Source organism: Theropithecus gelada, chromosome 2, assembly GCF_003255815.1.
Source record: "Theropithecus gelada isolate Dixy chromosome 2, Tgel_1.0, whole genome shotgun sequence".
Lineage (NCBI taxonomy): Eukaryota > Metazoa > Chordata > Mammalia > Primates > Cercopithecidae > Theropithecus > Theropithecus gelada.
This window is the reverse complement of record NC_037669.1, coordinates 125,783,021-125,810,842: the sequence shown is the minus strand read 5'-3', so window position 1 is coordinate 125,810,842 and position 27,822 is coordinate 125,783,021. Positions and strand designations below refer to the sequence as shown.

At 33.6% G+C, this 27,822-nt stretch overlaps 1 long non-coding RNA gene across 1 annotated transcript in view; it reads left to right on the top strand.

The window, feature by feature from the left end:
* LOC112619506 overlaps window positions 1–27,822 on the top strand; it is a 335,904-nt gene that overhangs the window by 288,161 nt on the left and 19,921 nt on the right. Inside the window, exon 4 of the long non-coding RNA XR_003118236.1 lies at window positions 21,425–21,495. This is a non-coding gene — a long non-coding RNA (uncharacterized LOC112619506). The remainder of the gene's footprint in view (window positions 1–21,424; window positions 21,496–27,822) is intronic.

Below are 27,822 nucleotides of genomic sequence, written 5' to 3'. Positions count from 1 at the left end.
GGTGTAGCTCTCCCATACACTGATGCCTAGTTTTAAATTATTTCAAGTCTGAAACTAAATTAGGTAATCCCAGATTTCTAGTGATCTCTAACTGTGTTTAAGAGTTTAAACAACTTTGCTTGTTATATTCAAGGAGATAAATGATAAATTAGAAATATTTGGCAGAGCATGAGGCTTTTTAAAAAATGAATATTCTAGAACTTAAAAAAAAAAAAGAAACTAAATAAAGAATTTAATAGATTGGTTCAACCATAAAGTAGATATAGCTAAAGAAAGATTTTGTTTATTTGAAATAGATCACAAGAAAATTTCCAGAATGAAGTGAGAAGAGATGAAGTATGTTAAACACAGGGCAGTATTTCAGAGACAGAAAGAACACAATTAGAAGAACAAAAACATGTGTAATTTGATTTTCAATATGGGAAGAAAGAAAAAATGAGGAAGAAGCAATATTTAGAGATACCATTTCTGCAAATTTTCCAAAATTGACCACAACAGAAATATCAACCAATCACAGAGACTTTGAGAATGAAAAAAAAAAAAAAAAAAAGGTGAAAAAACACACACCCTTAGGTTCACACAGTGAAATTTCTGAGGGAGGAAGGGGAGAGCGAGAAAGACAGAGATAGAGAGAGAGATTGAAATAAATGGGTAGTACAATTTAGAACACGAAAACATAAGCCCAAAGAACATTACTGTAACTATAACTAAAAAAGTATACTTTAATGCAGAATGCATAGCAAGACATTAGAATATATACCTCATGAAGAAAAGACATAATTCACTAGGAATATTTAAAATTTTGAATTTTTAATGCAGCCAATAGTAAAACCTTGAAACATGACAGCACTGAAAAGAGTAAAAGAAAAATGTATAATTATAGTGGAAAGTTTATCGTTCCTTACTAATGGTTATAGAAACAGAAAAAAACTGTAAAACTATGAAAGATTTCAAGAATTTAACTAAAAATTTGTCCTAATTGACTTATTTTTAGTTTGTAATCAACAACTTCAGACTCCATAATGGCATTTACACAAATTGAAATTATATTCAGACTATACTTTGATCATGATATATTTCTGCTAGACATAAATACATAATTTTGTATCTCTACCTCTGTATCTATATGCACACTTATGAGTCACTAGATGTATATAACTGAGATAGTTGTATATAACCTATAAATAAAAGAAAAACCAGAGTGAAAATTTGTGGAAAATTTATAGGCTTAAATTGATATCTTAGAAAAGAACATTTGAAAATCAATGATCTAAGTGTCCTTCTCAATAAGCTTTAAAAGGAGCAAATTAAGACAAAAGAAGTTATTTGCAAGGAAATAATATAAGATTACAGCTTAAGAATGCAAAAATAAAAAGTTGATCAATAAACCCCAGAATTGTATCTTTGACAGTCTTTGTAATTGATAAATGCCTTGTAAAAGTTAGAGGGAAGGAGGGAAGGAAGGAAGGAAGGAAAGAAGGAAGGAAAGAAGGAAGGAAGGAAGGAAGGAAGGAAGGAAGGAAGGAAGGAAGGAAGGGAGGGAGGGAGGGAGGGAGGGAGGGAGGGAGGGAGGCAGGATGGGAAGGAAAACAAGAGAGATTATCTAATATTAGAAACTGTTAAAATTTAGAAGACACCAAGAGAATATTATGAACAATTTTACTCCACATTAAAATGTTTAGATGATATGGACAGTCCTAGAAAAAATGTAACTTGTTAAATTTGACATAGGTGAAATAAAATAATCAAATATTACTACATTTACTGAATAATTTAATATAAAATCTAAAACTTTCCTATAGAGATAATTACAGTTCCAGATGCTATGACCAATTAATTCAACCAAATATGTAGGGAAGAATAAATGCCAGTATTGCACGAGTCTCCCCAAGATTGGGAAAAATAGGAACAAATGTTGATAACATATTCTGTCAAGAATGTTATCACTGGCAAAAAATATAGGCCGATTTAAATCATGAACACAGATGCAAAAATCTAAAATATTAACCAAAACATACAATGAAATATAAGAAGAGCAGCATATCATAATCAACTTGGGTTTATCTCATAAATATAAGTTGAGCTTAACATTTGAAAAATGACCCATGTTTTTTAGTAGTACATTAAATCATTTGATTTCAACATATACAACTCCCTTAACAAATTAAACACTTAGTCATGAAAAAAAAATTTAGAAAACCAGAAATTGAAGAATATTTTCTCAGTGTAACATCGAGTATGTACAATGGTATGTAGCTAACCTCATACTTTACAGTATGATTTTAAATTACTTTTATTTAAAATAAGAAAAAAATGATACATCTTATCATTATTTCTATTCAACATCTTACTAGAGGTCCAACCCAATATAATAAAAGCACAAATGAGAAAAATTAATAAATATTGTAAAATGAGAAATAAAAGTGTCATTACAGACAGCATAATGATGTACCAGAAAGTAGAGACAAATCTCCAAATAAATTGTTAAAATGAAGAACTGAGTTTAGGAAAAATACTGAACATAAGCTCAGCACACAAATATAAAATGTATATGCATATACCAGGTACAAAAATCAAAATGAAATAACTTTAAAAATACCATTTTCTGTTTCTTTTTTTTTTTTAACTTTTATTTTAGATTTGCATGTATATGTGGAAGTTTGTTACATGGGTAAATTGTGTGTCACAGGGGCTTGGTGTACAGATTATTTCATCACCCAAGTAATAAGCATTGTACTCAATAGGTAGTTTCTTGATCCTCCTCCTCCTGCCAACCTCCACTCTCAAATAGACCCTAATGTCTGTTGTTCCCACTCAGTGTTTAGCTCCCACTTATAAGCGAGAACATGCAATATTTGGTTTTCTGTTCCTATGTTAGTTGGCTTAGGATAATGGCCTCTAGCTTCATCCATATTTTGCAAAGGACATGATCTCATTGTTTTAAATGACTGTGTAGTATTCCGTGGTATATATGTACCACATTTTCTTTATCCAGCCTACCACCAATGGGTATTCAGGTTGATTCCATGTCTTTGCTATTGTAAAATAGCAGTGCTATTGTGAAAAAGCAGGTAGTGCTGTGATGGACATATGCATGCTTGTGTCTTTATGGTAGAATGATTTACATTCCTTTGGGTATAAACCCAATAATGGAATTGCTGGCTCAGATGGTAATCTTGTTCTAAGTTCTTGGCGAAATCTCCAAAAGCTTTCTACAGTGGCTGAACTAATTGATATTTTCACCAGGAGTATATAAGTGTTCCCTTTTCTCCACAACCTCACCAGTACTTGTTAGGCATGAAATAACATCATTTCCAATAAATAGAATTGAACAAATTTTTAAAAAAACTAAACTAGTGAAAAACAAGCAATAACCCTGCTCAGACAAGTAAAAGTATTATTGAGAGGTAAGTAATTATACAAGTCAGATATCAAAGAATACATAATATATTATCCAATTTATTTAAGGATTCCTAATGGCAAATTTGAACTTTAGAATCAGATGTCAGAGTAGTGGTCACCTTTGATGAGGAAGATGGTTGGAGTGAAGATTGTACAGAAAGGACTATGTGTTGAGTCTATTTCTTTTTTTGGATGAGTATTACATGGTTGCTTGCTGTGATAATTTGTTTCATTATAGATTCATTTTATGCATTTTATGTGTATGTGTTATATTTCAAAACACAAACATTTAAAAATCCTAATCATTAATATAACAGAAATAGTTTATATATACTATACATTTATATATATTTATATACAGTTGACCATTGGACAATGTTGGGGTTGGGGTGCCAATTCTCACGCAATTGACAATTTATGCATAAATTTGACTCCTCAAACTTAACTACTATAGCCCACTATTGACTGGAAGCCTTACTGAAAACATAAATGATTAACATACAAATAGACTAGTATCTGTGTGTACTTTATGTATTCATACATACCTTAATAAATAAACATATTGATTAAAAATAATCTGTATATAAGTGGACCCTTGCAGTTCAAACCTGTGTTGTCCAAGGGTCACATATATAGATCAAAACATATATAACAAAGGTTAAGAGAATCTCAGCAATACAGAAAGAGTACAAATCCCTTTGCTTAGTTGTATGTTAGATAGTTTGTGTGTCTAGAAACCCAGAGTGAGGATGCCATTTATGTCCTGATATGATTGTGCCAATGAGAACAAACCCACCTGGCAGCATCTTACCTTCTTTAGGCCAATAGAAGTTATTTAGAAAATTACCTCTTTCAGTGAATTAAATTAGCCAAATAGATTTGTATAGCCTTCCATGCCAAATGTAAGTGATAAAGCTGCCCGTATATTTAGGATTAGACAATGAAGGTTGGCTTGTTTGAAAAATTGAGTTTCATTTGCCAAAAAAGGAAATCAGTGCCAATTTAAAAAGCCAAATGCAGTGATAGTCACTACTTTTCAAAGAAAGTGTATATGAGGGCTGGTGGGAATTCCTCTATTATTTATTTTTATGAATGCCTCTCAGCAGATGATGTCTATTCCTGCAGAGCTACACAAATATTATCTTGAACATAAGCTTTTCAGAAAAATGAAAAAAGTCTATTGCTTCAGTCAAAAATTATGTGCTGTATCAAGACAATAAAGCCTATGTAGCTTTATTGTTCTATTGGTAGTCAATTGTTAAATTACCAGTCTGTTTGTAACCTAATGAGCATTCCACAAGCTCCTTCTGTTATACCTTTGCTATTGAGAAAAGTAAAATAGAGAATTGAGCAATCATTTGATTGAGTAACTGATCCCAAATTCCCACAATAAAGATAATTATAATTATTTTGCAAATTGACATAAACATAAAATACATACCTTTAGAACATAAAATTCAATTACATCAGTCAAACAAATATGTTCAGCATTTTTATTTCTGTGTTTATAATTTAAAAAGAAACTTAGAATCAAACAATGTAAGGATGCCCACTTTCATCCCTCTATTTAATGTAACAATGGACTCCTCACCAGGGAAATTAGGCAACAAATAAATAAATGAAATACATTGAAATTGGAAAAATAAAACTAAAATTATTTATTTTAAAGACATTATCTTACACACAGAAAATCCTAAAAATGTGGAAAAAACTAGTAGGGCTCAGTTCTAATTTAAATTCAGCAATGTTGCAGAATACAAAATCAACACATGAAATTTAGCTGCATATCATTTTTCACTAATAATGAAGAATCTGAAAAGGAAATATAAAAAAAAGATTCATTTACTTAGAAATAAATGTAACCAAACGGGCTAAAGACATGTACACTAAAAACTGCAAAATGAAGCTGACAGAAATTAAAGAAGATATAAATAAATGGAAATCCATCTTCATTGATTAGAATAATGTTAAAATGTCAATACTACATAATATGATCCATAGATTTAGTGAAAATCCTTATCAAAATTTCAGTGGTGTTTTTTGCGGAAATAGAAAAATACCTCCTAAAGTTTGCATGGAATCTCAAGGGACCTGAAGAGCCAAAACAATCTTGAGAAACAACACACTTGTAGGTCTTATGTGCCTTACTTTCAGAATTTATTACAAAACTACAGTAATCAAAACAGTGTGGTACAGGCATAAATACTAACTGGCAGTAATAGACAGTCCAGAAATCAACCCCTGAATTCATAATCCAGTTATTTTTTGAAGGTGTGCCAAAATTATTCAATGGGAAAATAACAGTGTTTTCAACAATTTTGCTTGGGAAAACTTACATCTACATGCAAAAAAGTTGGATATTTATATTACACTGTGTACAAAATTTAACTCAAAATGTATCAAATACCTAAACATAAGAGCTAAAATATAAAACTCTTAAGGGAAAATATGAATAAAAAAATAATGACATTGAGTTTGGCAATTATTTTACAGATAGGACTTAAAAAATACAGATAACAAAAAAGAAGAACTAGATAAATTGGCCTTGATGAAAATCAAAAACTTTCATTCATCAAAGGACACAATTAATCGAGTGAAAAGTAAACTGGTATAATTTGAATATGGCTTGTTCCCACCAAAACTCACATTGATGCTTGGTCCCCAGTGAGACATTGTTGAGATATTGTGCCTTTAAGAGGTGATTAGATCATTAAGAGAGGTTAATGTCCTTTTTGCAAGAGTAAATTCTTGCTCTCCTGAGACTGGTTTAGTTACCCAGGCTGTTATAAAATGAGGCTGTCTCTCATGTCTGGTCTCTTAACAACACCTGCTCCCCCTTCTGTTTCTCTATATTTTCATACTGTACAAAGCCCTTACCAGAAGCTTCTAGATGCAGCTCTCCAGTCTTGAACTTTCCAGCCTGGAGAACCACGTGCTCAATAAACCTCTTTCCTTTATAAATAACACTGTCTCAGGTATTCTATTATAGCAACACAAAATGGAGTAAGACAGAATTGATACTGAGAAGAGGGACAATGTTAGAGAGATACCTGAAAATATAAAATTTGTAACTGGATAATTGATAGTGACTGGAAGAATTTGGAGAAGCAGGCTAAAAAAAGCCTGTATTGCAATGAAGACAACATTAAAGGCAACTTTGGTGAGGGCTCAAAAGATGAGAAGACTAGGTAAAGTCTTGAACTTCTTAGAGATTGGTTAAATAGTCTGGCCAGAATGCTGATAGAAATATAAACACGAAAGGCCATTTTGATGAGCTTGCATATGGAAATGATGGATATCTTATTGAAACTGGAGTAAAGATCATTCTTATTACATAGTAGCAAATAACTTGGCTGTATTGTATCTATGCCCTAGGACTTTGTGGAAGACTGAACTTAAGAGTGACAGAAGAGCATATCTGGTAGGAGAAATTTCTAAGTAGCAAAATTCTCAGGATGGTGCATGTTTACTTCTAAGTGCTTACAGAGAGCTGCTAAAGAAAACAGAAGAAGAAAAGAAATACTTGGAAAATTTGCATTTGACTATGTGGTAGAATAAAAAAGCATTTTCAGGAGAGAAAATCAATTATGTGGCCCAGAGACCACTTGCTAAGGCAATTAATATGTCTAAAATGGAGCCAGTTGCTAATCATCAAGACAATCAGAAACGGGCCCAAAGGTCATCTCAGAGATCTTTAAGTCTGCAGCTTCCATCACAGACCCAGAGGCCTGTAAGGGCAGAATTGTTTGGGGGATTAAGTCCAGGATGCCCTTCCCCTGTTTGCTGCCCATGGCTGCCTTACAACCCTGCTTCTGCATTCTTACCCAGTGCACCTTAGCCACACAGCCATCTTTCTGGTGGCCCCAGGTGTGGTTCCACCCATGGCTCTGTCGTCTGCTTCAGAATATGCAAGTGGCAGATCTTGATGGGGTCCACATAGTGCTAATTCTGTAGGTATACAGAATGCTAGAACAGCAGAGGTATAGTAGGATTCCCTTACATTTCAAAGGATGTATGGACTGCCTGGAAGCCTGGACAGAAACCTGCTGCACAGGTAAAGACACTACAGAGATTCCCTCCCAGAAGAATATCTGTGGAGCCATTAAAATGGGGCTCAAAATCTGTCAAGTCACTAACATTGTGCAATGCCTACCTGGAAAAGACACAGGCATTGGTATGAAACTCCAAACCATGAGAGCCGCTGTGCAAAATGCACCAAGCAAAGCTAGAGGGGTGGGGCTGCCTGAGACCTTGGGGGTCCAACCCCTGCACCAGTGTGCTCAGGATGTAGGTCATGGAGTCAATGAACATTATTCTCTAACCTTAAGATTTAATATCTTCCCTGATGGGCTTTTAGCTTGCTTTGAGAAAGTTACCCTGTTCTTCCTATCTCCCTTTTAGAATGAGAATGTGTACGCACTTCCTGCTCCACTACTGTACCTTGGGAGCAGATAACTTGTTTTTGATTTTAGAGCCTTACAGCTGGAAGAAGTTTGCCTTGAGTCTCAGATGAGACTTTGGACTTTGGCCTTTTCAGTTGATGCTGGAACAAGTTAAGACTTTGGGGACTATTGTGATGGAATGATTGTATTTTGCATTGTAAAAAGGGAGTGTGTTTTAGGGAAGCCAGAGGGAGAATGTTGTGGTGTGAATATGGTTTATCTCCACTGAAAGGCATGTCATGTGTTGGTACCCAAGGTAGTACTGTTGGGAGGCAGTGCCCTTAAGATGTGATTAGGACATTAAGAATAATTAATGTTTTTGTTTGTTTGTTTCTTTGTTTCTTTGTTTTTCAGGTGCACTTTCTTGCTCTCATGAGACTTGATTTGTTATCACACAGCAGACTGTTACACAGTGAGGGTGCCTCTCATGTTTGGTCTCTTTTTACATATGCCTATTTCCCCTTCTGCTTCTTCTCCACGTTGTGATGCAGCATGAGGCTTTCACCAGAAGCTATCCAGATGCAGCTACCCAATCTTGAAGCACCCTTATTGGAGAACCATAAGCTAAATAAAACTCTTTCCTTTACAAATAACACAGTCTCAGGTATTCTGTTATAGTAACACAAAATTGATTAAGATAACAACCTACAGAATGGGAGAAAATAGTTGCAAATTATACATCTGGTAAGAGGTTAATATCCAAAATATGTAAAGTAATCCTAGAATTCAACAGGAAAAAAAAAAAAAAATCAACCCCATTTAAAAAATAAGCAAATAACTAGAATAGACTTTTCTCTAAAGAGATATACAAATGGACAATAAGTACACACAAAAATGCTCAACATCACTAATAATTGTGGAAATGCAAATCAAAACTACAATGGATCAGGTGCGGTGACTTACACCTGTAACCTCAGCACTTCAGGAGTTGGAGGCGGGTGGATCACCTGAGGTTAGGAGTTTGAACCAGCCTAACCAACATGGTGAAATCCCATCTCTACTAAAGATACAAAATTAGCTGGATGTGGTGGTGCATGCCTGTAATCTCAGCTACTCAGCAGGCTGAGGCAGGAGAATTGCTGGAACCTGGGAGGCAGAGGTTGCAGTGAGCCGAGATGGTGCCATTACACTCCAGCCTGGGCAAAAAGAGAGAAAGTCTGTCTCAAGAAAAAAACAAACAAAAAAACAAAAAAACTACCATGAGATATCACCTCACATCCATTAGAATTACTACTATCAAATAAATGGAAAATATTAAGTGCTGGCTAGGATGTAGAGAAATTGGTATCTTTAAGCACTGGTGGTGGGAATGTAAAATGGTACAGCTACTATGAAAAATAATATAGCAGTTCCTCAAAAAATTAAAAATAGTATTACCATATGATCCAGCAATTCTACATCTGTGTATATATCTAAAAGAACTAAAACTAGGATCTCAAAGAAATGTTTGCACACCGATGTTTATAACAGCATAATGCGTAATAGCCAAAAGGTGGAAGCTAGCCCAGCGTCTACTGACGCATGAATGAATAAACAAATGCATTATTTTCATACAATGGAATATTATTCAGCCTAAAAAGGAAGGAAATTCTCATACATGCTACCGACAACATAAATAAATCTTGAGGGTATCATGCCATATGAAATAGCCACGGAAAATACAAATACTATATGACTCCAATTACATGAGGTATACAGAGCTCTCAAATTAAAAAAAGAACACAGAATGGTGGTTGCCAGTGGCTGGAGGAAGGGATAAATGGGGGGTTGTTGTTTCATAAAAATACAGTTTCAGTTTTTCCAAATGAAAAAGTTCTAGACATTGGGTGCACAGCAATGTGAATGTTTTTACTACTGAATTGTATATTTCAAAATGGTTAACATGATACATTTTACGTTGTGTATCTTTTAATACAATTATAAATTGATTTTAACACAATTAGCACAATTCAAACAAATCTTAGAAATGCAAAACTAAAATAAAATAAAAATAAAACTAGAGTTATATTTTATTTTTGTTTAAAAAGTAATGCATCTAACTTGTTTAATTTGTTTTGGGTACAATTTATTCTTTCTATTTACTAAATAAATAGAAATAATAGAATAAATTTCTTTCAGTTTATTTAGAAATATACAAATGTTTGTATGGTTTATTGATAAATGTGAACCAATGTGAATATGGTTTGTTAATTTGCAGACTATAAGACAATTTTACTTCAGAAATTATGGAAAGTAAGATAATAAGAAAATATAGTTTCAGGTCAGGATTCCAAAGGTCTCAGTATATATTGACCTTAAATATTCAAGAATCCAGTTAATGCTAAAAAGTGCTTCTAGTAACTACATGTATGCATTTTTTTTCCCCCAAAGAGCTCCGCGTATTTGTCTTAGTTTTTATTACAATAATTAATCCAGTTGGGGGCAGAGTGAAGGGATGAGGAGTTTGTAGCAGTAGTAATACTGCTAAGAAGTCAAGCAGCCTTTGAATTACTCCAGATGATGCATCTAAGTCAAACAAAAAACAATGTAGGCAAAATTAAAAATAGATGAACAATTTCTTCTAGAGATTGTTTGAAACAATGACCATTAAAGTTTTAAGCCATAAAGAAGCAGAATAATTTTAAATTTTACGAGCAAAGGAAAATAAGCAAAACCTTTTGGTCCAAAGATATTTTGCTTTTGCAGAACATCAAAACCTTCTGTAGTGTGTTGCCAGATGATTTTGCCCAAGTCTAGGCTAATTGTTCTGATCGTGTTCAGAACACGATCTGAGCTAGGCTAAGCTACAATGTTCAGTAGGTTAGGTGTATTAATTGGACTTTTGACTTTGATATTTTCAACTTACAATGGATTTACTGTGACATAACCTCTACTTAACTTGTGGAGCACCTGTAAATGGAAAAAAAAAAAATACGAATGAAATTTGCAGATATCTTTAACATTCAGGTGCTTTTATAGCTGGAATTTCCATCAAATACTTTGTTTCTCTGGTCCCTTTATATGTTAAGATGTATTTAGGATTTCATAGGAATTAATTATCTAAACCTAATTTTGGCTAATACCTTTGCTCACAAGTACTGTATGTCTTTAACTACTAGGTAAGTTGCCAACACTTTCAGATTTGTTTTCCCAATTCTTAATTTGGGTTTTCATCATTCCTTAATCAGTCATTTTACTCCAAAGATGAGAAGAAAAAATTGACTTTGGAAATGAGGTGGTGTTTTCAAAAACATTTTAGGAAGTTGCCCATTATTAGAAGCAGATACAAATGTGGAAATGCAGTAAATGGCATGATCTAGAAATCAGAGTACTTGAGATCATTGATAGAATGAGTCATCTCTGCTTTTAAATGAGGCAAATCTGAAACCTCCAAGTATCCGTGATATTATTTTTTAGAGCAAGAGCTGCTGTGATAAAGGTAGTTCATCACTTCTAAGAAAGATACAAAACCAAATGAAACTGGCACTAACAATACATTTGTTCTTGCTCCAAAAGCTCTCTATTTGTATACCTGCAATCACATACTAATATAATTCTATACACACATCCTTTTCAAGCATAGAGTTGGATCAAATATCGTATCAATAAACTGCATAGGAGATAGTTTCTTAAGTTTTTGTTTTGTTTTTTGAAAATAGTTTTTTACTATTATTAATTGTGTGTTTCCTGAGATGAGTCCATCATATTGAGGAGTTGCTTATGACTTCACTAAGAGACAGTTTATTGGAGCTACAGGAATGGAAAGTATTGAGCAATGTAGGGGGTAGACAAGTTAAAAGAGTAAATGTGGAACATGCCTTTTAGAGGTTTATGCTGATGGAAGAAAAGAGGACAGGGCAATAATGGTTAGATGACAATATGGGGTGACTTTTATAGTAAAAAGGTTATGATTTATAATTTTGGTAAAAAATTATCAGAAAATATTGAAACAAGTATAATTGAGGAAGAATATTTTACAGAATATGAGAGTATGTAATCTAATAAGAGCTTTGGAATATAGGGTTAGACTGTGTAGTTTAAAAAAAATAAATGTTCGGTGTTTGTCTCAATTTTCTGGCACAGAGTTTCTAAAACCCTTGTCATTTACTGTCTTTTTTAACTTTAATGAGATTCAGGAAGATTCCCTCGATAGCTTCAGGATGAGGTCTGATCATCAAAAAGACTAAGACAAAATTAAAGGGTTTGGACTTTTAGCACAATACTCTAAGCTCCAGGGAGCAGAGAGGGACTGGTGATTGAGTTCAATCACCAATGGCCAAGGGTTAATCAATTATATTTATATAATGAAATCTTTATTTAAACAGGAAAAATGTAAATGACAGGAGCCTGGGAGCTTTTGGGTTGGTAAAAACATGCAAGTACGGGAAGGGTGATGTGCCCTGAGAAGGATAGAAGCAGCACCTACAATCTCTCCCCCAACCCTATACCTCACCCTGTGCATCACATCCATTTGGCTATTCCTGAGTTGAAACATTTATAATAAAAGAGTAAACATAGATCATGTGTTTTTATGAATTTTGTGAACTCTTCTAGATAATGAACATAAATGGAAATAGTGTGAACCCTCAAATTTTCAATTAGCTGAATTTGTAGGTAATGTTAGAATCAAATTGAAGTGTTGAATATCTAGTTGGTGCTGAAGAATTCAAGAATTGCTCAGTATGGAAAAGGCAAACATCTGGTGTCAGAAGTGGTGTTGGGAAACACTGTCTCCAGCTGAAAGAGAGAAAATTCTTTCTTTGACAATCAAGGCAAAGAAGTATAGTTGCGTATATAAGTATATATTTTTAGATATGACATTTCATGCTCAGAGTTCTTCGTGTGTGTGTGTGTGTCTGTGTGTGTTTGTGTGTGTATGAAAGAGTAGGCTAAATTACATGGTAAATATAAATGCCGCAGACTGTTAAGGAGCATAAGAAAAATGAAGCAAATTTTCATTAAGCAGGATAGAAGAGGAAGCAGTTAAGAGACAGTTAAAAAGTTTTCCAAACAATTTTTAGCACTTCATCAAAGTTAGAGAGCATATATATATTTGCAGTGGTACTGGCGTGTGTAGTACATAGTTTTCTCCAAGCGCTCTTGGTGGTTTAATTCCTGACAAATGTCTATGCTGTACCAAAATTAATTTGCTCTTTCATTTTTATTAATTTCAAATGTATTGAGTATATATTATTTGCCAGTCACTGAGTTAGACACAGGAAATATACAACAAATGAAAATTAGTTGTCATTTACATCAGTTAAGATTCAATCAGAATTAATAAGGAAGATCACAAATAGGATAAAGCTGCACTACATCAGCTGAAGCTGTCTTTTGCTCATTTTCTTATCAGCTTATTCACTTGTTTAATATGAAGCTTTAAGAGTTATTCGTATATTTTGGAGAAATCTACTTTATCGTTTCAAATTCCAATTATTACCTGTTGGTGTGAAGAAATGAAATTGGCTTTCACATATTAATCTTGTATCTTGCAACCTTATTCTAGTTGCTTTTTAGTTCCAGGAATTTACGTTTTTCTCTTTTCTTTTAGATTTTATACACAGACAATCATGTCATCTTCAAACAAATAGAGGGTTATTTATTTCCAATCTGTATAACATTTCTTTCCTTTTCTTGTCTTGTTGTGTGACAAGATTGTCCTTCTTCCAGAACAATATAGAAAAGCAGTGAGAGTGGGTATCTTTCCCTTGTCCTAATCTTACCAGTGAAGTTTCAAGTTTCTCACCCTTAAGTAGGATGTTATCTGTAGGTATTTTGTAGACATTCTTCATCAAATTTACAAAGTTTTCAATTTTCCTAGTGTACTGAGAGTTTATCTTCAATGGGTGTGGTATTTACAATCCTTTTTTTCCCTCTGTCTATTAAGATAATATGATTCTTGTTCTTCAGTTTGTTGATGTAATGGATTACATTACTTGATTTTCCAACATTGAACTAGCCTTGCATGTGAGATAAATCCCACTCGGTGGTGGTGTGTAATTATTTTTGCCCATTGTTGGATTTGATTTTGCTTGTTAAAGATTTTTGTATCTATGTTCATGAAAGACTCAGGTCTGTAGTTTTCTAATAATGTCTTTGTTTGATTTTGGTATGAGGGTAATGCTAGACTTACAGAATGAGTTATGAAGTATTCTTTCTTCTCTAATGAAGCAGCATCATTGTCTGGGTAAATACCCAGGGTTTGTCATCTCGCACCAAGAATATTAATGACACTGACACACACACGGAATGGGTTAAGGTGCGGAAAGTTTAATAGGCAGAAGAAAGAAGAGAGGAGAGCAGCTCCCTCTTTTGCAACAGAGACATGTCCGAAAAAGGAAAACGCAGCAGACTGCAGCAGATTTTATAGGCAGACTTGAGGAGGCAATATCTGATTTACATAGGGCGTACAGATTGGTTTGAACAGTTGTGACATTTACATAGCTTGGGGAAAGCTGGTCCACCCACCTTAATCTTATTAAGCAAATGGGCTTTCCACTTGGCCAAGGTCATCTTGTCTGCTCCTTATTGTACACGTGGCTGACAAAGAGAAGAGGGAGCCACCATATTGATCATGCCTAGTCCCAGGTGCATTTTTTCCTATTGGTACAACTGCAGGCATTTACCTGTGCAAGCCTCCAGCTTTTTAATGTCTGCAGCTCGATATTACAGGTGCTCTTTGTTAGAAAAAAAATGATTTGGGGGCTGCTTTTCATTAAAAGTTAAACCTTACTGAGGACTACCCTTAGTAACTGCCCTCACTTCCTTACCCTCACTGCCTACATAATTTCTTTTTAACTCCTTTATCCCTGTCTTTAAAAAGATATTGTAGATAATTGACATAATATCTTCTTACATATATGTAAATATTTACTAGCGAATTCATTTGGGCCTAGTACTTTCTGTTTTAGAAAGTTATTAATTACTGATTCCATTTTTAAAATAAATAATATGTCTATCAAGACTGTCTAATTTTTCTTTGGAAGTGTATGTCTTAAAAGAGTTGTTCCATTTAATTAAATTTGTAGGCACAAAGTTATTCATAATGTTCTTTTATTATTCTTTATTAAAAACTTTTAGGTTCGGGTTTGCATGTGCAGGTTTGCTATATAGGTAAACTGTGTGTCGTGGAGGTTTGGTGAAAAAAATTATTTCATCACCCAGGTGATAAGTATAGTGTCTAATAGGTGATTTTTCAATACTTAGCCTCCTCCCAGCCTCCACCCTGAGGCCCTGGTGTTCCCTTCTTTTTATCCATATGTACTCAATGTTTAGCTTCCACTTATAAGTGAGAACATGCTGTGTTTGGTTTACTGTTTTGTGTTAGTAGGCTTAGGATAATGGTCTCCGGTTCCATCTACGTCACTGCAAAAGACACAATTTCATTCTTTTTATGGCTGTGTGGCATTTCATGTTATATATATATACAACATTTTTTTTTTTTTAATCCAGCCTAGCATTGATGGGCATTCATGTTGATTCTGTCTTTGCTATTGTGAATAGTGCTGTAATGAACATACGCAAGCATGTGTCTTCATGGTATAATAATAATTATATTCCTTTGGGAATATATACCCAATAATGGAATTGCTGGGTCAAATGGTAATTCTGCTTTATGTTCTTTGAGAAATCACCAAACTGCTTTTCACAATGACTGACTAAGAGTTTGCATTCCCACTGGCAGTTAATAAGTGCTCCCATTTCTCTGCAAGCTCATCAGCACCTGTTATTTTTTGGATTTTTAATGTTAAAAATAGTCATTCTGACTGATGTGAGAGATAGCTTAATTTCATTGTGGTCTGAGAACAGACATTGTATGACTTTTATTTGTTTTAAATTGTTAAAGTGTATTTTATGGCCCAAAACGTGATCTATTTTGGTGAATGTTCTATGTGAACTTGAAAATAATGTGTAACCTGCTATTGTTCGATGAGGTAGTCTATCAATGTCAATTATATACTGTTGATTGACAGTGCTGTTGAGTTTTGATACCTACTGATTTTTATTTCAACTGTGGAATTAATGATTGTGTAGTTGCTGGGGATATGTCCACTTCTGATAGAGGATTGTTAAATGTTTCCAGCTATAACAGTAGATTCATCTATTTCTCTTTACAGTTGTTGTATCCGTTTTGCCTCATGTATTCATGCTCTGTTGTTATGTACATATACATTAAGGATTATTACGTCTTCTTGAAATATTAATCCCTTTATCATTATGTAACACCCCTCTTTGAAAACTGGCTTTCTGAAGATAAGGGTTTAAGAGGAGGAGAGATTTCAGGGGTAGATGAGATAATGAGTTTAGCATTACACATGTGTAATTTGAGCTGTGTTAGGTGCATACTGGTAGAAATGTCAGATAAACAGTTGGATATTTGTGTTTGAAGCTCTAATAAGAGGCCAGATATGAAGATATAGATCAGTGGTTCTCATATCCTAGTGCACATCAAAGCACCAGGAGATCTTGTTAAAATGGAGCTTTCAGAGTCCCATTTCCTACAATCTTGATTTCTGAGGCTCATCCTTAACAATTGAAAAGTAGTTTCATCAGCCAAACTGGAGTTATTTTGAAAAATATTTTGGAGAAAATATCAGCATATAGAAATATAACATTGTTGAGATTGTGAGAATAAAAGAGTTTACTTAAGCAAAGTGGAAAATTATCATAGTTAAAACTAGAACAGCAATAAAGAGGATAAACATTGAACAGACTAGCTGGGAAAGATGATCCCTCAAAGGCAACTGGAAATTTGGGGGAAGAGAAAGTTCTGAGGAACACCAAGAGCTTGGGAAGGAGTCATGAAAGTCACTCTTGACTTCCGCGAGTGAAAAATGAAAACTAGTGCCAGATGCAGCAGATAATTCAAGAATGACATCTACCTATAAATGTAATTTGGTTTATCAATAAGCCATTTGTAAGGCCAATTTTCAACTAAGACAAGGTAATGGAGGGAGTGTTTTAAGAAATTTATTCATTTATTCATCTATTTTTCTTGATTTCTTATCATAAGTCAGGCTTTATTCTAACCACTGGGAAGGTAACTTGAACAGGAAAAAAAAAAAAAAAGAATTTACATTCAAATGACAGAGAATTAACAACAATAACAAAAGGTAAATACATAGTGACTTGTATGGTGACCAGTGCTATAAAGACTAATAAAGCAGGAAAAAATGTAGTGCCAAGAGAAGAATTAATATTTTATGTAGGGTAGTCACAGATGCATCTCTAATAAGATGGAATTTGCAGTGAGATAAAGGAAGCGTAGAAATAAGCCATACATAAATCTGGAAAAAAAGAGCATGACAGAAAAAAAAAAAAACCAAAAAAACAGCAAAATGTAAAGGCCGTGTAAAGGCCCTGTGTTGTATGGATATGTGAACTGTTTCAACATCAGCAAGGAGATGAGCATGGGTGAAAAGTAGAGTAGTAGGAGATAGGATAGAATGATAGTAGGGTTCTAGAGCATGCAAGGTCTTTCAGGACTTTGCAAGTTATTTGACTTTTATTCTGAATAAAAGTTTTGCAAAGAGGAGTAAAATTATATGCCTTATGTCTTAATATGATTAATCTGAATATTGGTTGAGAGTAGACTATAAAGAGTTAAGAGCAAATGAAGGGTTTCCATATAAAATTTATTAAAATTTCAGTGAGAGGTGGTGGTTGGGACTAAGAAGATCAAAAGAAGTAGTAAGAAGCTACTGAAATTGTTGTGTATACTGAAGGCAGCACCACATTCATTCAATGGTGAACAGGATGAATATTGTGAAATGATAACTTCAAGAATAATTCCAAATATTTAAGCCTAAGAAGCCGAAAGGGTTGAATGATTATTTACTTAAATAATGGGGATGACTATGATGGGGATGGGAATGGATTAGATATTCAGTATTTGAAATGTTATGTTTAAGGAAACTGTTTAAACACCCAAGTAGTATTGTTAAAAACAAAATTAAATATATGAGTCTAGAGTTCAGGGAAGAGTTAGGGCTGGGGATATACATTTGGGAGCCATTATCATATAGACACCATGAGTTTGGATCAAGTCACCTAAAATGTTAGCAAAAAGAGAGAAGAAAAAAGGTCCATGAACTGAGACCTGGGCCACTTTTAAGTAGTTGAATCATACGCTATTTCACTTTTTAATTTTTTGAGGAACCTCGTAACTGTTCTCTATAGTGGTTGCACTAATTTACATTCCTATCTATGTTAAGTGAAATAAGTCAGGCACAGAAAGACATGTTCTCAATTATTTGTAGAATCTAAAAATATGTATAAAAAAATTAAACTCATGGATATAGAGTATAGAAGGATCTTTACCAGAGGCTGGGAGGAGTACCAGGGAGCTGGGTGGCAAGGAGGTGGCAATGGTTAATAGGTACCAAAAACAGAAAGAATGAATAATACCTACAATTTGATAGCACAACAGGGTGATTATAGTCAGTAATAACTTAACTGTACATTTTAAAATAACTTAAAAAGTGTAATTGGATTGCTTGTAACTCAAAGGATAAATACTTGAGAGGATGGATACCCCATTCCCCATGACATGCTTATGCCACATTGCATGCCTTATCAAAATATCTTATGTACCCCACAAATAAATACACCTACCATGTACCAACAAAATTCAAAAATTAAAAAAAATTAATAAAAAAGAAGTTAAGTAGTTGATCAAGGAGACAGAAAAAGAGACTGAGAGGATACGGTCAGAGATATAGGAAAAGACTTTGAGCTACTGGGCTATTCCTAATAGCACACACATATTTTGATATTTCTTCCATTTAAAAACTCATACTAATTTCATGTTTTCTTCCAGCTCTCCTCACATTTTCCCCATCTCTGTAAGTAACACTTCCTGAAATTGTAGTCATTTCTCCCTGTTTCCTGTTTATCTCTTACCATTCCCTCATGGGCTTACTTCAAGTAGGCTTTTAGTCCAAAAATCTATCACAAATGTACATTCCAAGTTCTTAAATAATCTACCAAGCCCCAGAGATCTGGTTTTCTTTTTTTAAAGTTTCTTTGAGTCAGGGTCTCACCCTGCCACCCAGGCTAGAGAGCAGAGGCCAAATGATAGCTCACTGCAGCCTCAAACTTCTTGACTCAAGCAATCCTCCTGCCTCAGCCTCCCAAAGTACTGGGGTTACAGGTATGAGCCACCTTGCCTGGCCTGTTACTTCTTTGATATTGTGCCCTTGTTCTGATTTATTTGTCCTCAGCCACATTGCCTTTTTTTTTTTTTTTTTTTTTTTTTTAGACGGAGTCTCCCTTTGTTGCCTAGAGGGGAGTGACGGGAGTTCAATGGCGCGATCTCGGCTCACTGCAAGCTCCGCCTCCCGGGTTCAAGCCATTCTCCTGCCTCAGCCTCCTGAGTAGCTGGGACTACAGGCGCCCGCCACCTCGCCTGGCTAATTTTTTGTAATTTTAATAGAGACGGGGTTTCACCGTATTAGCCAGGATGGTCTCGATCTCCTCACCTCGTAATCCGTCCGCCTCGGCCTCCCAAAATGTTGGGATTACAGGTGTGAGCCCACATTGCCTTTCTTAATGTTTCTCCCTGATGTAATTATTACACATGGTATGACTTTCTCAGAACATCACATCTACCCCATGAATATACACACCTACTATATACCCGTAACAATTGAAAATAATAATTAACTTTAAAAAAAAAAATTGAGCATGTTCTTGAATTAGAACTTCTATAATTGCTCTTCCCTCTTCCTGGAAAGTTATTCTCTCAGGTGTCCACATGATGTAATTTATATGTTTTTCAGGCCTTTACTCATTTTCTCCGTGAGATTCTACCTGGTCACTCTATTTAAAATTGCCAACACTATTTTCTCTTTAATCAATTTATACACCATATATTTTACTTAATACTCCTTGCTTATTGTTTTTTCAGCCAAAAATAGAAAGTGAATTCCGTATTTTCTATCTATAGAACAGTGACTGACACATAATTATCACTCAATACATTGTTGCTAACAAATACATAATGAATATAACCTCTTTCTTTTGCATGACCAGCATCTTCCGCTTTTCTAGATCATTCCTATCAGCATAGAAACATGATTTTAATATTACTCATCTTTTAAAAAAATATATTATAAACCTTTAACTTCCCATGTTTACCACTGATTTTTCCTGATCTTACAATAGCAAAACTTAATCTAAAATGTATATTTTTATAATTGCTATTTCCTCTTCCTAACGTCTCTTCCATGCCGTATGTGACTAAAATCAGCCTTCCAATTACACCTGTCCACTTGTCTCTTGTGACTTTTTCATTGTCAAAGAACATTCACATCTTCTTTCTCTTTGTATTCAAACCACAGCAGTATTCAATATAATTGGACATTCCCTACTTCTTGACACACACTCTCCTGGCTTTTAAGATGACATATTTATACTTGCTGTCTCAGGTTTTGCTGGTTCGTACCAGTCTGTCTTCTGTATGCCTGATAGGCATAACCTACTTTATAATCCTGTTTTTCACCTTCAGAGAGGTATAGGAAAATGAATTTTCAGATTCCTTTTAATCAGAGGAGACTCATAGTTGGCACACTACAAAATTATAGAAATATGTTCAAATGTGTTATAGGCTAAAATATGAAAAATGTTCACCATATCTTCCCAGGTCTAATTTATTAGTAAATGTTATCTGCTTTACCTTCAAAATATATTTTATATCCATTTGTCTGTTTATCTTTACTGCTTAGTTCAAGCTACCTTCATCTTTTATGTGGAATATTGAAATAGCTATGCGATCTTTTGTGGCCACATTTGCCCCTGTTCCATACATTTCCACACAGTCCTAGAATGGTCTTTAAAAAAAATATATTAATATTAGCGAGAGTGGTGGCTTGTGCCCATGATCCCAGCTACTGGGGAGGCTGGGCTGGGTGGATCACTTGAGGCAAGACCAGCATGGGCAACATAACAAGACCTCATTGCTAACCAAAATTAAAAATAGCTGGGCATGGGGGTGCATGACTATATTCCTAGCCACTTGGTAGACTGAGACAGGAGGATCACTGAAGCCTAGGAGTTGAGGCTGCAGTGAGCTACGATTGTGCCACTGCACTCCAGTTTGAATGACAAGGTGAGATGGTCTCAGATAGATAGATAGATAGATAGATAGATAGATAGATAGATAGAGAGACAGATAGATATAAATAGGTATTCAACCACTCAGAATACACAGTGGTGTTCCACTGCACTTCTACTAAGTCTAAATCCTTACCCTGATATACAAGGTTCTAGAAGATCTGGTTCTCTTAACTTGATATCAGTCTCAAGAAACTCCTATAATTTGCCTATCAAGGATTTTCATGCCCTAAATCTTTGCTTTATTTTTCCCGTTGCTGCAAGATTCTACTCCTGACAATACCCCTATGAAAACATAAGGATAATTCCTTGTTATCATTCAGTTCTCATCTTAAAAGTACTTTCTCATATAAACCTTGCCTAATCAAAATAATTAGCCTCTCTTTCATCAGCCCATCGTGTTATTCTATCACTCTGTTTTATTTTATTTTTTCTTCATGGGACTTAAATTGTTGTATTTTGATATTTTTCTGTTCTCTTCACTCTAGAATGAAAGCCAAGCATATTCCATCATTTCCTAGAACCTAGATAGAGCACATACAGGAACTAGCAAAATAAGGTAAATTTTTAGTTTTAATTCAAAGATAACATTTAGTTGAGGAATGAAGTGAAAATTCTCCTTTCTCTTTTTTGGAACGTGGGTACGGTCAGCAGCCTCCAAGATGACTCCTAAAGATCCCTACCACTTAGTATTTATACTCTTATGTAATTCTTTCCCCTTGAGGGTGGCTGATTTAATGACTTGTTTCTAATAAACAAAATATTACAAAAGTGATGGGCTGTCATTTCTGATTAGGTTACAAAAGACTGTGGTCTGGTTTGGGTGCCTTGTCTTACACTCTCATTCTCTCATTCACTTGTTCTGAGGGAATCAAGCTACAGTGTTTTAAGGTGCTCATATGTCAAAGAACTGATGTTTTCAGCCAGGATCCAGCAAGGACCTGAGGTCATCCAAAAGGCATGTGAGTTTGGAAGAAATCTTTCCCCAGTTGAGATCTGAGATAATTGCAACACTGGAGTGCAATTTCCTGAGAGATGTTGAGCCAGAACCACCACACTGAGCAAAACAAGATTCCTAACCTGAGAGAACTGTGAGATGATAAACATTTTGTTTTAAACCAATATATTTTAGAAAATTTATCACACAATGATAGATAACAAATACATACAATGGAAACATCTTCGGTATTCTAGACTTGGGTAGGGTGGTTAGTAGGATATTTTCTTTAGTCAGAAGTCAGAATAAGTAAAGGAAATTAACAATCAATAGTTCAGAGAAGGCCGTAAGATAGAAACTTGCTAAGGAAACACTGTACCTATCTTTATATATAGAGAGATGTAATTTTAGTAGAATATATACATATATATATACTCTCTCTCTCTCTCTCTCTCTCTCTCTCTCTCTATATATATATATATATATATATATATATCTTTCAGGTTCTCCTTCTCCAGCCACTTACTAAGCTATAATGATAATAAAGGGACAAAGAGACTGGGAATTGAACATCAATCATAATGAAATGGCTCCATAATTCAAAGACAAAAAAACCCATGGTTTCCTTTTTGGATTTAAAGAAGCAATAAACATTTACCAAATAAACCAATAAACAATAATATACTTTTACATAGCCGAAGATAAAAGCCATTTGTCTATATTAGGGTTCTGATAAAAATATACAATTCTCATTCACAAAAAGATTTTATCATGGGATCAGGAGCAACTACAGGTGTTTATTTCCAGTCAGAATAACTGAAAAATTTCAACTGGACTTCCAATGTTTATATAAACCTGGTTGCTTCTACAGAAAAGTAAATAGTTTAATTACCCTTTGCCACGATTCCTGTTTGGAAAGTTAGCTTTCTGAAAGTATTGATGGGTGTATATTTCAGGGTCATTAAATTATGAAACAGAAAATTACATGACTTGTCAGTTCATTATGCTAAAAAGATTTAAAAGGTAAATCAGATTTTATAAATCATAGCAAATGTACACACTGAAGGATTCAACACATCTTTAGAACACTTCAAGTATATGAGGAGAAAAAATGTAACTTTATTCTTGAGCTGATTCAGCAAAGTAGAAATAATTTTGACATTTGTAGTTTCTAGATGAGGATTAATGTAAGAATAAAAATTCTTTCAGGAAGTGTGTGTTTGTGATTTAAAAGTTTATGCTGAACAGTTTGAAAGTACGAAGACTACTTTTACAACCAAGAAAAAAAATGAACTGAATTGAACTGAATGACTAAAACAAATAGTAAACCTCTGCTCATATTATTAATATAGACTTTCCTCTCATATTACTGTTAAGCACAGAAATAGCATCATATCATGCAATCTGAGAAACTTCCATGCCTGGGGTCCACACCAATTAAGATTGGGTGGCTGGTAGGGTGGAGATGGTAGTCATAGAGCTGACAGAATTTTGGTGTTAGCATTTGCTCATAGGCTGTTTTTTGACAACTTTTTAAAAGGCAATTATTCTGTGTCAAATATAATTTCCAGTTTAAGTTAAAAATAAAGGCCTAGGATATAATGGTAACCATGCAAGTATCTTGATTTTATATTTTTTATTCATTTTTATTTTTGAAAATAATTGTATAACCTTTTATTGTATGAAATATGTAAGTTGGGTGGTTTATGCATTTTGTCATATATTGACTGACATTTAAGTATATGTAGATTTATTAAATTGAGGATTATATCATAATTTGCATTCTATAAGTAATATTTCAACTCAGTTGCTCTTTGTGATTAGTGAACAGAAAGTTTATATTTAATGTTATAAATTTAAAACTATCTTTTATTGGTATAAATATCTGAGGGTAAGCAAGGTAAGTAAAAATGTAAATATCAAGTTTGTCAATGTGAATTAATTACTGTAATTTATATAATGTTTAAAACACATTTTAAGACTAAAAAAATTGCATTAAAAGAAATAATTAATTTTTATATACTTCTATCATGTACTTAAAAATATTTAGACTTTTGTTCAATGACAATGATTACAACTTTATTTTCAGTATTAGGGTCTATGTAGAAGTTAACAATGTCATCATCTGTCATAAAATGAAGGGAATTCATCATGTTGTCATAGGACTAAAAATGCGACTTTCTGTACCATATTTTATTTTTTGCAATTCATACTTTGTTTATAATTGCATTTGTTTTTCAATTTTTTGGCATTTCTCATAGTTATTTTGTCTCTGGGTTAGATTGTTTTTTGTAGATCTGAGTTAAATTCATCATTTGGGAAGAGAATATTACCTAGAAAGATTAAAGCAGCACCTTAAGCCATTGAGAGATACTGTAATAGTACTAAGACAAAATATTTTAAAAGATGAAAGTTCCTATAAAGTAAAATTGTACCTACAGTCAGGATAGAGTGAGAATTGTGCTTCCAGGAATTACTGCATAAACATTAGCTGAAAAGGATTTCCCTGTGGTTTAGCATTATTATATTACATGAAATATGAAGCTTTTACATTTTCTTTGGAGTCATCTGTCATTGGCCATGTTATACCAAGAATTTGAGGATATTGTGTTCTAAGGGTGTTAGTTGTTCCTTGGACCCACTTTTCTACCTTGTGGGACTCATTGAGTATCAAATCATTCTTGCAGATTTTTCTAACATAAAAAAAAAAAAAAATCACTGCTTTTAAAGACTTCAGGTTATTTCATTATCTTCCTTGAGTATTTGAAACATTCTAACCCATTTGAATGATGCTAACTTTGAACATGAGTCAGTCTTCTTTAAAAATCCACTTGTAATAATTTCTTGTGACTCTCCACCGACTGAATACAACAAGTTTAGTGAAAAACATTTAGTTCTAGAATTTTACGGTGCTAAACTGAATCACTCAGTATTGGATATATTTAGTAGAAGAAAGGACTAAAGACTATAATCCAGGAAAAATATGTCATTCGAAGACAGGACATGAAAATCCTATGGTTATTAGAATTTACTACCTATATACAGTTTTCCCTCACAGAGTGGTAAAGACCTCCAGCAGGATTCTGCCATGCTATTTTTATTTCCAATTGAAATGTCATAAATAATATTATTCATCTAAGTATTCCTGTATTCATATATATTATTAAATTTAAAATATATATGTCTCAAACCCCAGAGACAATAAAAGGATAGATACAGAGTTTTGGTTTTTAGGGGTCCATTATAAAAATGTCATCCTTAATTTCATTTCCACTAATGCACATATTCAGTCCAAACTTCTGATGGGTCAATGAGTTTACAAGAAGGCCTCCCTATTAGAGATAACTTTAGTCATGTTTTTCATAGAATGTCGCTAGGAAATTACTATAGTTATAGGTTTCACTGGCTGTAGGGATGCCTGTGTATGTTATTTCTTTTTGTGTATGGGGTCTGAAAATTTTGCTTACATTGTTGACATTTTTCAGTTCTGCCATACAAATCCTCGATGCAACGTTTCATAATTGGTTTTCATCATTTTTAGGATGCCTTGTGGTTGTTTTCAGAACTGGTGACAACAGCTACACAATGTATCTTTGCATAAGAATACACTTGTATAATAAGTTATATATTTTTTAGAGAAATTGCATGTATCTGCCTTACAAACTTTCTCATTCATTCATTTTCTTTCTTCTTAATATGTTCCATAAAGCAAATTTCTAACATTATTATAATCAAAATAATTATTGAAATAATAAATACTTTCACATATCATAAAGATTATCTTACTCTGCAGCTACAAAATATGTAGCTCATTAATATTTAAACAATCACAATTTTCTATTAACATTATAGCAATTTTTCTACTACTAGATCAGGAATTAGCTATTTTATGTAAAATGTCTTTGTAAGGCAAAACAATAGTATTGTATATACTTTTCTAAATATTGTCAAGTTTGATTTTGCTTAAATTTAAGAGTACATGTGACATTTTGTTTGAAGAATAAGTTGGTTTTAAGTTTATACCAAACAAAAGAATGTCTTTTGTTTTGCAAAATCTGAAACTTTGATCTTTCTAATTGTGACTTCTTATAAATATGTTTTATATAAATATTCTATGAATTGGTTATTAACAAGGTAAAGAAAGATATGTAAGCTGATTCTTAAACATTAATTTGCTGAAGATAAACTTTTTTAAAATCGTGTTTTCACTCATACGTGGGAATTGAACAATGAGATCACTTGGACACAGGAAGGGGAACATCACACATCAGGGCCTATTGGGGGGAAGGGGAAGTGGGGAGGGATAGCATTAGGAGATATACCTAATGTAAATGATGAGTTAATGGGTGCAGCACACCAACATGGCACATGTATACATATGTAACAAACCTGCACATTGTGCACATGTGCCCTAGAACTTAAAGTATATAAAAAAAAATTTAACACATGTTATCAAAAAGGAGCTGAAATATCTCAGGCATAAAAGACATCTCTGGAGGTCATTATTCTGTTTCCAGAAAGTACTACAACTAAATTATCTCTGACAGATTGATATATTTTCTGCATTTATAGCTCTCTGGAGAGAGGTTCTATATATTTAACAATTCTCACTGTGAGGGATATTTTAAGTATTTCAAATTTAAAGTGCTCGTGTTTCAGATTCAGATTATTATTATATCATCAACATTATTTTGGTTCTGGCTTCAGTAAAAAGGTGAAAAACATTTTTCCATCTTCTGATAATATTTCATATTTATAAAATTATTATTAAGTTATACCTCAGCTTTTTTCATTTATGTTTTAAATCCTTTTATTATCTCATCATGATCATCTTTGACTGTTTATCAGAAATGGTTCTCTTTTGCACATTGACTACTATTTTATAGATCACATACAAGTTAATATAAATCATGCCTGTAAATTTCAGCCTGCTTATTTTTTATCATCTAGTCAGATATCAGCTAGATATATTGTTACCAAGTTTGGAGAGCCTTGGGATAAGCTAGTTTCAAAACTGGCTGTTAGCATCCCTCAGTTGTGTTTTAGGAGCTGAGGACACCCTTAAAAAAGGGAGGCAGTTATATTTCATGAACATTAAAAATAAACTTAAATTCTCATCAAATTAGTGAATATGTTTGGAACAGTGTGAATTACGTATGTGCTACATGAAGTATACAGAATTCATTTGAAGTATGAAGTCTGGCCTTACCTCAAAAGGCAGTCATTCAATTAAGCAGTTAAACATGAGCCACTGTAAGAAGTTTGTTTGATACTTAGAGAGAGAAAGGCAATGTGTATTAAAATTCCACGACCATTATCTCAGGAGTGTTGTGTTATTATTGGATGGGGGCCTGCTGGAAAGCTAGAAATGTATCTAAAATGTGGCAGGTGGTTAATTAGGGCATATGATTACATATATAAATTTGTTAAAGCGCTCACTTATGGTAAACTATACCTCAATTTAAAAAAAATATGCACAAAGAAAATAAATAATGACTGGAAATATGAGCCTCTAAAATCAAAGTTACAATAGCAGATATTCAAATTTGCAGAGCTGATTGTCAACCGGACTGATTGCAATAGAATCAAGTCTCACTAGCTCATTGGAAGTAGGATTTGTTAAGGAAATGATGGTTAATGATTTTTCAGCATAATAACAGCCCAGTTAATGTGTAGGTGCAAGTGTGTATCCATTGGTGTATGTTTTTACATGCATATTTTTATTGTAAAATTAATATGTTTATTGAAAACAAGAAAGAACAGAAAATATGAAATTAAGAAAAGATGAACATAATTCAGTTCAAAATTATATTCAACAATGCATTATTTCAAATTTTTTTATCTTAATCCATTTGCTTGAAAGCATTGATATATGCTCCAAATTTCCTCCCAGATTCCACTTGGGGAAATATTTACTATATTGGATTATGAAATAATTTATCTGTATCT